Source organism: Hoplias malabaricus, chromosome Y, assembly GCF_029633855.1.
Source record: "Hoplias malabaricus isolate fHopMal1 chromosome Y, fHopMal1.hap1, whole genome shotgun sequence".
Classification (NCBI taxonomy): domain Eukaryota; kingdom Metazoa; phylum Chordata; class Actinopteri; order Characiformes; family Erythrinidae; genus Hoplias; species Hoplias malabaricus.
In genome coordinates this window covers 32213244-32222490 of record NC_089820.1, presented here as the reverse complement: position 1 = coordinate 32222490, position 9247 = coordinate 32213244, and the positions used below count along the sequence as shown (strand labels likewise).

At 60.6% G+C, this 9247-nt stretch overlaps 1 non-coding gene and 1 pseudogene across 1 annotated transcript; both read left to right on the top strand.

Moving 5' to 3' along the window:
- Nucleotides 1-6736: 6736 nt before the first annotated feature.
- Nucleotides 6737-6890, top strand: LOC136679834 (5.8S ribosomal RNA). Its single transcript, XR_010796618.1, has one exon. It is a non-coding gene; the product is annotated as a 5.8S ribosomal RNA (ribosomal RNA).
- Nucleotides 6891-7306: 416 nt separating this feature from the next.
- The window catches only part of LOC136679865 (28S ribosomal RNA), a 4634-nt pseudogene continuing 2693 nt past the window's right edge, over nucleotides 7307-9247 (top strand).

Genomic DNA, 9247 nt, shown 5'->3' with positions numbered 1-9247 from the left:
GTTGAGACATCCATAGACCCCGGTAATCCGAATTTCATGCCCGAGGAGTGACGCCCTCTGGGCTTAAGGGTGGTGGTAAGACCGGCCCCACTCTCTGGATGTCTAAAATGACTTCCATGGACCCCGGTGATGCGAATACACAAGCCCGAGGAGTGGCACACCTCTGGGCTAAGGGGATGGTTTGGGTTGCCTCCCCTCTGGAGGTCTAAAAATGACTTCCATAGACCCCGGCGAAGCGAATTTAAAGCCCGAGGACTGGCACCCCTCTGGGCTAAGGGGATGGTTAGGGTGGCCTCCCCTCTGGATGTCTAAAATGACTTCCATGGACCCCGGTGATGCGAATACACAAGCCCGAGGATTGGCACACCTCTGGGCTAAGGGGATGGTTTGGGTTGCCTCCCCTCTGGAGGTCTAAAAATGACTTCCATAGACCCCGGCGAAGCGAATTTAAAGCCCGAGGACTGGCACCCCTCTGGGCTAAGGGGATGGTTAGGGTGGCCTCCCCTCTGGATGTCTAAAATGACTTCCATGGACCCCGGTGATGCGAATACACAAGCCCGAGGAGTGGCACACCTCTGGGCTAAGGGGATGGTTTGGGTTGCCTCCCCTCTGGAGGTCTAAAAAATGACTTCCATAGACCCCGGCGAAGCGAATTTAAAGCCCGAGGACTGGCACCCCTCTGGGCTAAGGGTGGTGGTTAATCCGGCCCCCCCTTCTGGATGTGTTCAAAACCTAAGTCGAGACATCCATGGACCCCCGGTGATGCGAAGTGACATGCCCGAGGAGTGACGCCCTCTGGGCTAAGGTTGTGATAAGCCCGGTCTCTCCTCTGGAGGTCTGTGGTTTTAAAGTGAAAATTTTCTAAGTCCCTCACCTGAGATTTTAAGAAAATCAGGACCCTCCTCAAGCCTCGTAGCGAGTCCGAGGGAGGTTCATCGTTGTCGGCTATGCGAACGAGGTTCCAACGCCTCAAATCCTGTGGGCATATGGTTTCTCAGCCTGGTGCCGTCGGGATATTAGGGAGGCATTAAATCAGACGTAAGTTTGGGTAACAGCGATGCGAAACGCTATGCCCAAAGGAGTGGCTTCCCGATGGGCTTGAAATAATGGGAATGTCCGCTCTGCTTCCCTGGATGTGTTCAAAACCTAAGTCGAGACATCCGTAGACCCCGTTGATGCGAATTCCATGCCCGAGGAGTGGCACACCTCTGGGCTAAGGGTTGGTGGTAAGTCAGGCCCCACCCTCTGGAGGTTTTCAAAACCTAAGTCGAGACCTCCGTAGACCCCGGTGATGCGAATACCGAAGCCCGAGGACTGGCACCCCTCTGGGCTAGGGTGGGGATAAGATATGCCCCCACCCTCTGGAGGTTTTCAAAACCTAAGTCGAGACCTCCGTAGACCCCGGTGATGCGAAATGACATGCCCGAGGACTGGCACCCCTCTGGGCTAGGGTGGGGATAAGATATGCCCCCACCCTCTGGAGGTTTTTAAAACCTAAGTCGAGACCTCCATAGAACCCCGGTGATGCGAAGTGACATGCCCGAGGACTGGCACCCCTCTGGGCTAGGGTGGTGGTTAATCCGGCCCCACCTCTGGAGGTTTTCAAAACCTAAGTCGAGACCTCCATAGACCCCGGTGATGCGAATACCGAAGCCCGAGGACTGGCACCCCTCTGGGCTAGGGTGGTGGTTAATCCGGCCCCCCCTCTGGAGGTTTTCAAAACCTAAGTCGAGACCTCCATAGACCCCGGTGATGCGAATACCGAAGCCCGAGGACTGGCACCCCTCTGGGCTAAGGGGATGGTTTGGGTGGCCTCCCCTTCAATCCCGATGATTCGTTCGATATATGCCCAGGGAGGTGAACACTTCTCTGGGCGTGAGGGGGTCGAGCGTATGAGGGTTGTACCCCGTTATGGTTCCTACTATAAACGAATCCGAGCGGCGGGTCCACAGGCCACCGACCACCTGCCCACTTGCGGGGTGGGTGCGACGGGCCGCCCGCCGGCAGTTGTCCCCGTTCCTAACCTAACTCTTGCCCGTGCGCGAGTCGAAAGGGGCATACAAACCCCCGAGGCGAAGACCGGCGTTCCGCTTGGTCTAATGTGGGATCTCCCAGATTTTCCCCTCCGCGGGGACTTGGGAGCGCACCACCGGGCCCCCGCGCTGGAAACGGCCGGAGGCAAAGAGCGCATTAGAGGTGTCACGGATCGGTCTTTTTAAACGGACCGCGGCTGGAAGTTCGCAGGGGAAGAGGCGCTCGGTTTACGGTTCCCGGGCCCCGACCCCCTTCGTCTTCTTAAATCGAGAAAACTAACCGTAGGCTCCGGGGGGGCGAATCGTAAAACCTTTGCCGACCTCCTCGCACTGCGAGGGGGCCAGGATTTGCGGCTTGTCCGCGTATCGGTCCTACCAAGGACCGCGGCTGGAAGTTCGCAGGGGAAGAGGCGCTCGGTTTACGGTTCCCGGGCCCCGACCCCCTTCGTCTTCTTAAATCGAGAAAACTAACCGTAGGCTCCGGGGGGCGAATCGTAAAACCTTTGCCGACCTCCTCGCACTGCGAGGGGGCCAGGATTTTGCGGCTTGTCCGCGTATCGGTCCTACCAAGGACCGCGGCTGGAAGTTCGGTGGTGAGCCCTCGACCTTACGAGATTGGGGGCAAAACCCTTCGTCTTCTGAACATCAGACGGCTCCGGGGGGGGCGTACCGTAAAACCTATGCCGACCTCCTCGCGCTTTGAGGGGGCCAGGAAATTCTCTTCCATTCTCTTCCCTTAAACGGACGTCCTTTACGCCCGTTCGAAATGCGGCATACCCGGAGCACCAGGGGCAGGCTTCTAATCCGAAATAATACCGGCTTTTAGAACGATCCTCCCCGCCACGTGCTCCAGCCTCCATGGCTCGTGGACCCCCCGTAACAGGGGGTCCGCTTGTCCCAGAATCGTTCCGAGGGAGACTTAGCCGATCCGTCGGTCTAATTTCCACCGCAGTTTGGGTCCGTTAAAAGGTCCGAGTCGGTGGTGCCTTAGGGTCGGGATCCTATTGAGGGAAGGAACCGGCCCCTAGCCTGCACCGTCCGGGCCTTGAATCGTACATTTTCCAAGTAGTCAAACCCCCGATTGCAGACCCACCTCCGGGGGGTCTCGTTCGAAAAGCCTTTCCGCGGTGCGCGTCTCTTCCTCCTTCGGGGGGTCGAGTTCCACGCACCACCGACTCTCTCTCTTTCCCCAAGCCGGGTTTGAGTACCAGAGGGATCGGCCTGGTTGATCCTGCCAGTATCATATGCTTGTCTCAAAGATTAAGCCATGCAAGTCTAAGTACACACGGGCGTTGGTACAGTGAAACTGCGAATGGCTCATTAAATCAGTTATGGTTCCTTTGATCGCTCCACACGTTACTTGGTATAACTGTGGTAATTCCAGAGCTAATACATGCAAACGAAGCGTTGGAAGTGGGGGTGCCGTTTCGAGGTGGTCGGTGACTGGTTCACCTTCCCCCCTCGGCGCCCCCCACGGATACGTGCATTTATCAGAACCAAAAAACCCCCTCCCGACTCCGGTCGGGTCCGCTTTGGTGACTCTAGATAACCTTTGGCCGATCGCAGAGCCCTTCGGGGCGGCGACGTCTCATTCGAGTGTCTGCCCTATCAACTTTCGACGGTAGTCTACGGGACTACGTGTGGTGACCACGGGTAACGGGGAATCTGGGTTCGATTCCGGAGAGGGAGCCTGAGAAACGGCTACCACATCCAAGGAAGGCAGCAGGCGCGCAAATTACCCATTCCCGACACGGGGAGGTAGTGACGAAAAATATCGGTGCGAGGCCCCGTTTGAAGGTTTCGGGACCGAAATGAACTCAATCTACGTCCGTGGGTGAGGACCCATTGGAGGGCAAGTCTGGTGCCAGCAGCCGCGGTAATTCCAGCTCCAATAGCGTATGTTAACGTTGCTGCAGTTAAAAAGCTCGTAGTTGGATCCGGGGACGGGTCCCGGCTGCCGGGCCTCTGCCCGTCCGGACTTCGCGGTGGGAAGCTGCCCCTCTCCGGGGGGGTTGGGGACCCCCCGCGGGTCTCTGGGTGGAGGTCGCGGGACCTTGTCCCTACTCATCCGGTGTCCTCTGCTCCCTTCCTCCGCGGAGAGGCCCTTAGCTGGGTCGTCCGCCGCGGTTGAATACGTGGGGGGCGGAAGGGTCCGGTGCGTTTACTTTGAACAAAACAGAGTGCTCAAAGCAGGCCGAAGCGTGCCTTGAATGGACTGAGCTAGGAATAATGGAATAAGGCCTTCCCATGGGGGGCGAGTCGGAGCTCTTCGGCGAGGCGGCCGGGCGGGGCCGTTTTCTGGCCGCCGCACGGTTCCCCGAGCCGGGGGGGTATCCGACCGCTCTCTTGGTCCTATTTCGTGGGTTTGACGGACCAAAGGTCATGATTAAGAGGGACGGCCGGGGGCATTCGTACCGCACCGAGAGAGGTGAAATTCGTAGACCGGTGCGGGACGGACAAAAGCGAAGGCATTTGCCAAGAATGTTTTCATTAATCAAGAACGAAAGTCGGAGGATCGAAGACGATCAGGTACCGTCGTAGTTCCGACCGTAAACTATGCCGACCCGCGATCCGGCGGCGTTGGGTTAACGACTATGACCCGCCGGGCAGCGTCCGGGAAACCACGAGTCTTTGGGCTCTGGGGGGAGTACGGTTGCAAAGCTGAAACTTAAAGGAATTGACGGAAGGGCACCACCAGGAGTGGAGCTTGCGGCTTAATTTGACTCAACGCGGGGAACCTAACCCGGCCCGGACACGGTAAGGATTGACAGATTGACGGCTCTTTCTCGATTCTGTGGGTGGTGGTGCATGGCCGTTGGTAGTTCGTGGAGCGATTCGTCTGGTCAATTCCGGTAACGAACGAGATCCCATCCTTTAAGTAGTTACACGGCCCCTCTCCTGGGTCGGACTCTATCCCCGAAGGTCCCCGTTCGCGGGGGGTCCCCATCGGGGTGGGGGTGTTGGGGGTTTCGGCGGGGGTCCGGTTCTACCCCGGATCGGTTCGGGGAGGTGATGCGGTTGACGGGGGTTCAGTTCTGCGTCGAGTGGGTGGCTCCGGCCTCTCCCCTTCGCGTTCGGTTCCCTCCCCGATGCCGTCCGCACCTCGTTCCGCTCTCCGGGTGTGGGTTGTCCGTCCTTCGCCTTCGCCTTCCCTCTCCCCTCCCCGGTGCCCTCCCGCTTACCGCGGGCCTGAAGGTTGGGGTTCGCCCGGTGGGAATCAGCGGTCGGTGGCTAAACTTCTTAGAGCGATTTGTGGCACAGAAGCCACTTGAGAAATGGAGCAATAACAGGTCTGTGATGCCCTTAGAAGTCCGGGGTCGCACGTGAGCTACAATGGCTGGTTCAACATGTAAGTTACCCTACGCCGAGAGGTGCGGGCAATCCTATGAACGCCATTCCCCGCTGGGGACAGGGGATTGCAACTATTCCCCTCGAACGAGGAATTCCAAGTAGGCGCGGGTCACCAGCCCGCGTCGATTAAGTCCCTGCCCTTTGTACACACCGCCCGTCGCTACTACCGATCGGATGCCTCGGTGAGGTCCTCGGACCGTCCCCGGGGCGGCCCTCGAACGGGGGTCGCCTCCGGGCGATGGGAAGTCGATCGAACCCGGACATCTAGAGGGAGTAAAAGTCGTAACAAGGTTTTCGTAGGGGAACCTGCGGAAGGATCAATAACGGTGACCTGGCCGCGGTCGGCGCCCGCCGTCCGTGCCGGTTGTCGAGTAGGACTCGAGAGGCCAAACCTCCCCCGGCGGGTACCTTCAAGGTATGGACCGCAGAAGCCTCGTACCTTTCGTAGTCGGCCGACGTGAGTCTCTCCCCCCTCCGGGTGGGTGGACGTAGCGAGCCGGCTTCGGAACTCGGGGTTATGCGAGGACCGCCTTAGGTGCATAGGTACCCCGGTCCGCCCCCCTCGTTCGCGGGGGGGAGAGTGGCGCCGGAGCCGCCCGCCGGGTCGTTAAACAAACCATTGATCGTTGAAGGCTTTGATTGTGCGTGCGCGAGTCAAAGGGGCTTACTCACCCCCAGGGCGTTGGCCGGTGCTCGCCGGCCTCGGTGGGATCTCCCTGAACCCATCCCCCCGGCACAGGGGGCGGTGGTGGACGGGAGCGTACCGCCGGGCGAAACTCTTTCCCCTCGCGGGGTTAGAGCGGAGCTTAAGAGCGCATGCAAATAACCCCGATGTTGGCTTCGCAGAGACGGACCGTATAATAGTCTAAGGCCGGTGCGCGAGTTGAAGGGGCCTCACGAACCCCGGATGCGTTTAAACACCCGAAGGAGACGGCCGGTGCCCGCCGGTCCTGACTAGGTGGGATCTACCCAGCGCCTTCCCCTAAGCGGGGACTTGGGAGCGTACCACCGGGCCTCGCTCATACCCTCCGGGGTGGAGAGCTTGGCTTTGAGCGCACGCCTGAATGCCTTAGACCGGGACCCGTAACGCAGCGAACCAAACCCCTGGGCCTCGCCGGGAACGGCGGGTGCCTAGACCCCGGTCTCCTAAACCACGTAAGTCTCGGGCACCTACTCGGGCGATCGTCCCCCGGGCCGTAACTCCTCGGTCCGGTGGTTGACGCCCAGGTTCAATGACCTTCCCCCCTGCACGGGGGGGAAGGCACCCGGCTTGAAATATTGTCAAACATTGTCTCGTGTTCGAATGGCTTCCTTCGCCCGGCCTGTAACGGGCCGGGCACAAACCCATATACGACTCTTAGCGGTGGATCACTCGGCTCGTGCTTCGATGAAGAACGCAGCCATCTGCGTTAACTAATGTGAATTGCAGGACACAGATCATCGAAATTTCGAACGCATATTGCGGCCGCGGGGGTCCATCCCGCGGCCACGCCTGTCTGAGGGTCGCTTTACCCATCGATCGGTCTCCGCGCCCCCGCTGAGAGAGAGAGACCGCGGCTGGAAGCTCGCAGGGCCTGAAAACGGCCCTTCGTCTTCCCAAACGAAGACTCGGTTCCGAGCCAGTCCACGGGGCCCGTGTTGCGAGAGAGCTCCGTACAGGGAACGGAGGGAGAGCCGAGTAGGTCCGGGTCCACGTCCGTTACGGTCTCTCCCCGAGTCCCGAGCGGGGCTCCGCGCAGTCGGACGCGGGGGTGGCGAGTGCCGATTAAACCCAGCGAGCGGGCGAGTGAGCGGGCGGGCGAGCGGCCGGGGTGGGGGGGAGGGTGTCGCGGAGTTCGGTCTCGTGCCGGGCTCTCGCCCCTCGCCCCTAGCCTTCGGCCCTCCGCCTCCGCCCTCGCCCCCGCATAAGAAACCTCTGTGTGCGGCCTCAGATCAGACGAGACGACCCGCTGAACTTAAGCATATCAGTAAGCGGAGGAAAAGAAACTAACAAGGATTCCCTTAGTAGCGGCGAGCGAACAGGGAAGAGCCCAGCGCTGAATCCCACTTTCCCCTGACCGGGGTTGGCCGGGAAATGTAGCGTACGGAAGTCCGTAAGATCCGTCTCGGTGCGGACGCGGGACCAAGTCCTCGCGAACGTGGCTTCTTCCCATAGACGGTGAAAGCCCGGTAGCGAGTCCCGCGTTCCCGCCCGGGTAGGTCGGGCTTCTCGGAGTCGGGTTGCTTGGGAATGCAGCCCAAAGCGGGTGGTAAACTCCATCTAAGGCTAAATACCGGCACGAGACCGATAGCGAACCGAGTACCGTGAGGGAAAGTTGAAACAGGACTTTGAAGAGAGAGTTCAACAGAGCGTGAAACCGTTGAGAGGTAAACGTACGGGGACCGAGAAGACTGCCCCGGGGGATTCAGCCGGGCGGACGGCCCCGCGCTCGTCGGGTTCCGCGGTCGGGGGTGCGAGCGTATCCGGGCGAGAGGGGTGGGGTGCCGACTCCACCGCTCCCCGCTTCGGCTCTGCGCTTCGCCTCTGGACTTCGGGCCTGTCGGGCGTACGGAGGTCCGGCCCCGCCCGGTGTACTTTCCCCGCGTGGTGGTGAGTCGCGACCGGCTCCGGTTAGGCTTGGAAGGGCCCGAGGGTGAAGGTAGGTCCGTCCGGAGAAGGGAGCCCCACGCGGCCCCCGGACACGGGCGTTCCGCTACAGCCCCTCGCTCCGACTTCGCCGATAACGCCGGGGCCGTGGAGCAATGTCCTTTCCGCGTTCTCCCCTCCTCCGGGATGGGGATGGGGGCCCCCCCCGATCGTTCGGTCGAAGCGGGCCGGCTGGGCTGTCCTCAGCCCCGGGCTAGGCCCGCTACGGCGATGCGGGGGGCGATCCAGGCCCACAGCACCCGAACGCCTAAGGTCAGCGGCTAAGTTCGGACCCCGAACGACCCGTCTTGAAACACGGACCAAGGAGTCTAACGCGTATGCGAGTCGAAGGGACCAGAACCCCCGGAGGCGCAACGAAGGTGAAGGCCGGCGCGCGTCGGCTGAGGTGGGATCCGTCCTAACCCTCCGAGGGGGCGGGCGGCGCACCACCGGCCTGCTCTTCCCACGTGCGGAGAGCGGAGCCAGAGCATACGCGGTGGTACCCGAAAGATGGTGAACTATGCCTGGGCAGGGCGAAGCCAGGGGAAACCCTGAGTGGAGGCCCGCAGCGGTCCTGACGTGCAAATCGGTCGTCCGACCTGGGTATAGGGGCGAAAGACTAATCGAACCATCTAGTAGCTGGTTCCCTCCGAAGTTTCCCTCAGGATAGCCGGCGCCGAAACTTCAAGTTTTATCCGGTAAAGAAATGACTGGAGGCCGCGGGGCCGAAACGGGCCTCGCCCTACTCTCAAACTTTAAATGGGTAAGAGGCCCGGCTCGCAGGCTTGGAGCCGGGCATGGAATTGACGGTGCCGAGTGGGCCACTTTTGGTAAGCAGAACTGGTGCTGCGGGATGAACCGAACGCGCGGGTTAAGGCGCCCGACGCAGACGCTCATCAGACCCCAAGAAAGGTGTCGGTTGATATAGACAGCGGGGCGGTGGCCATGGAAGTCGGCATCCGCTAAGGAGTGTGTAACAACTCACCTGCCGAATCAACTGGCCCTGAAAATGGATGGCGCTGGAGCGTCGGGCCCATACCCGGCCGTCGCTGGCGGTACTTGTCTCCCACCCCCCCCAAAAGCCAGCGAGAATGAGAGAGAGAACCGAGACTCATGGGACCGTATGCCGCGACGAGTAGGAGGGGCGCCGCGGTGGCGCAGAAGCCTTTGGCGCGAGCCTGGGTCGAGCCGCCGCGGGTGCAGATCTTGGTGGTAGTAGCAAATATTCAGATGAGAA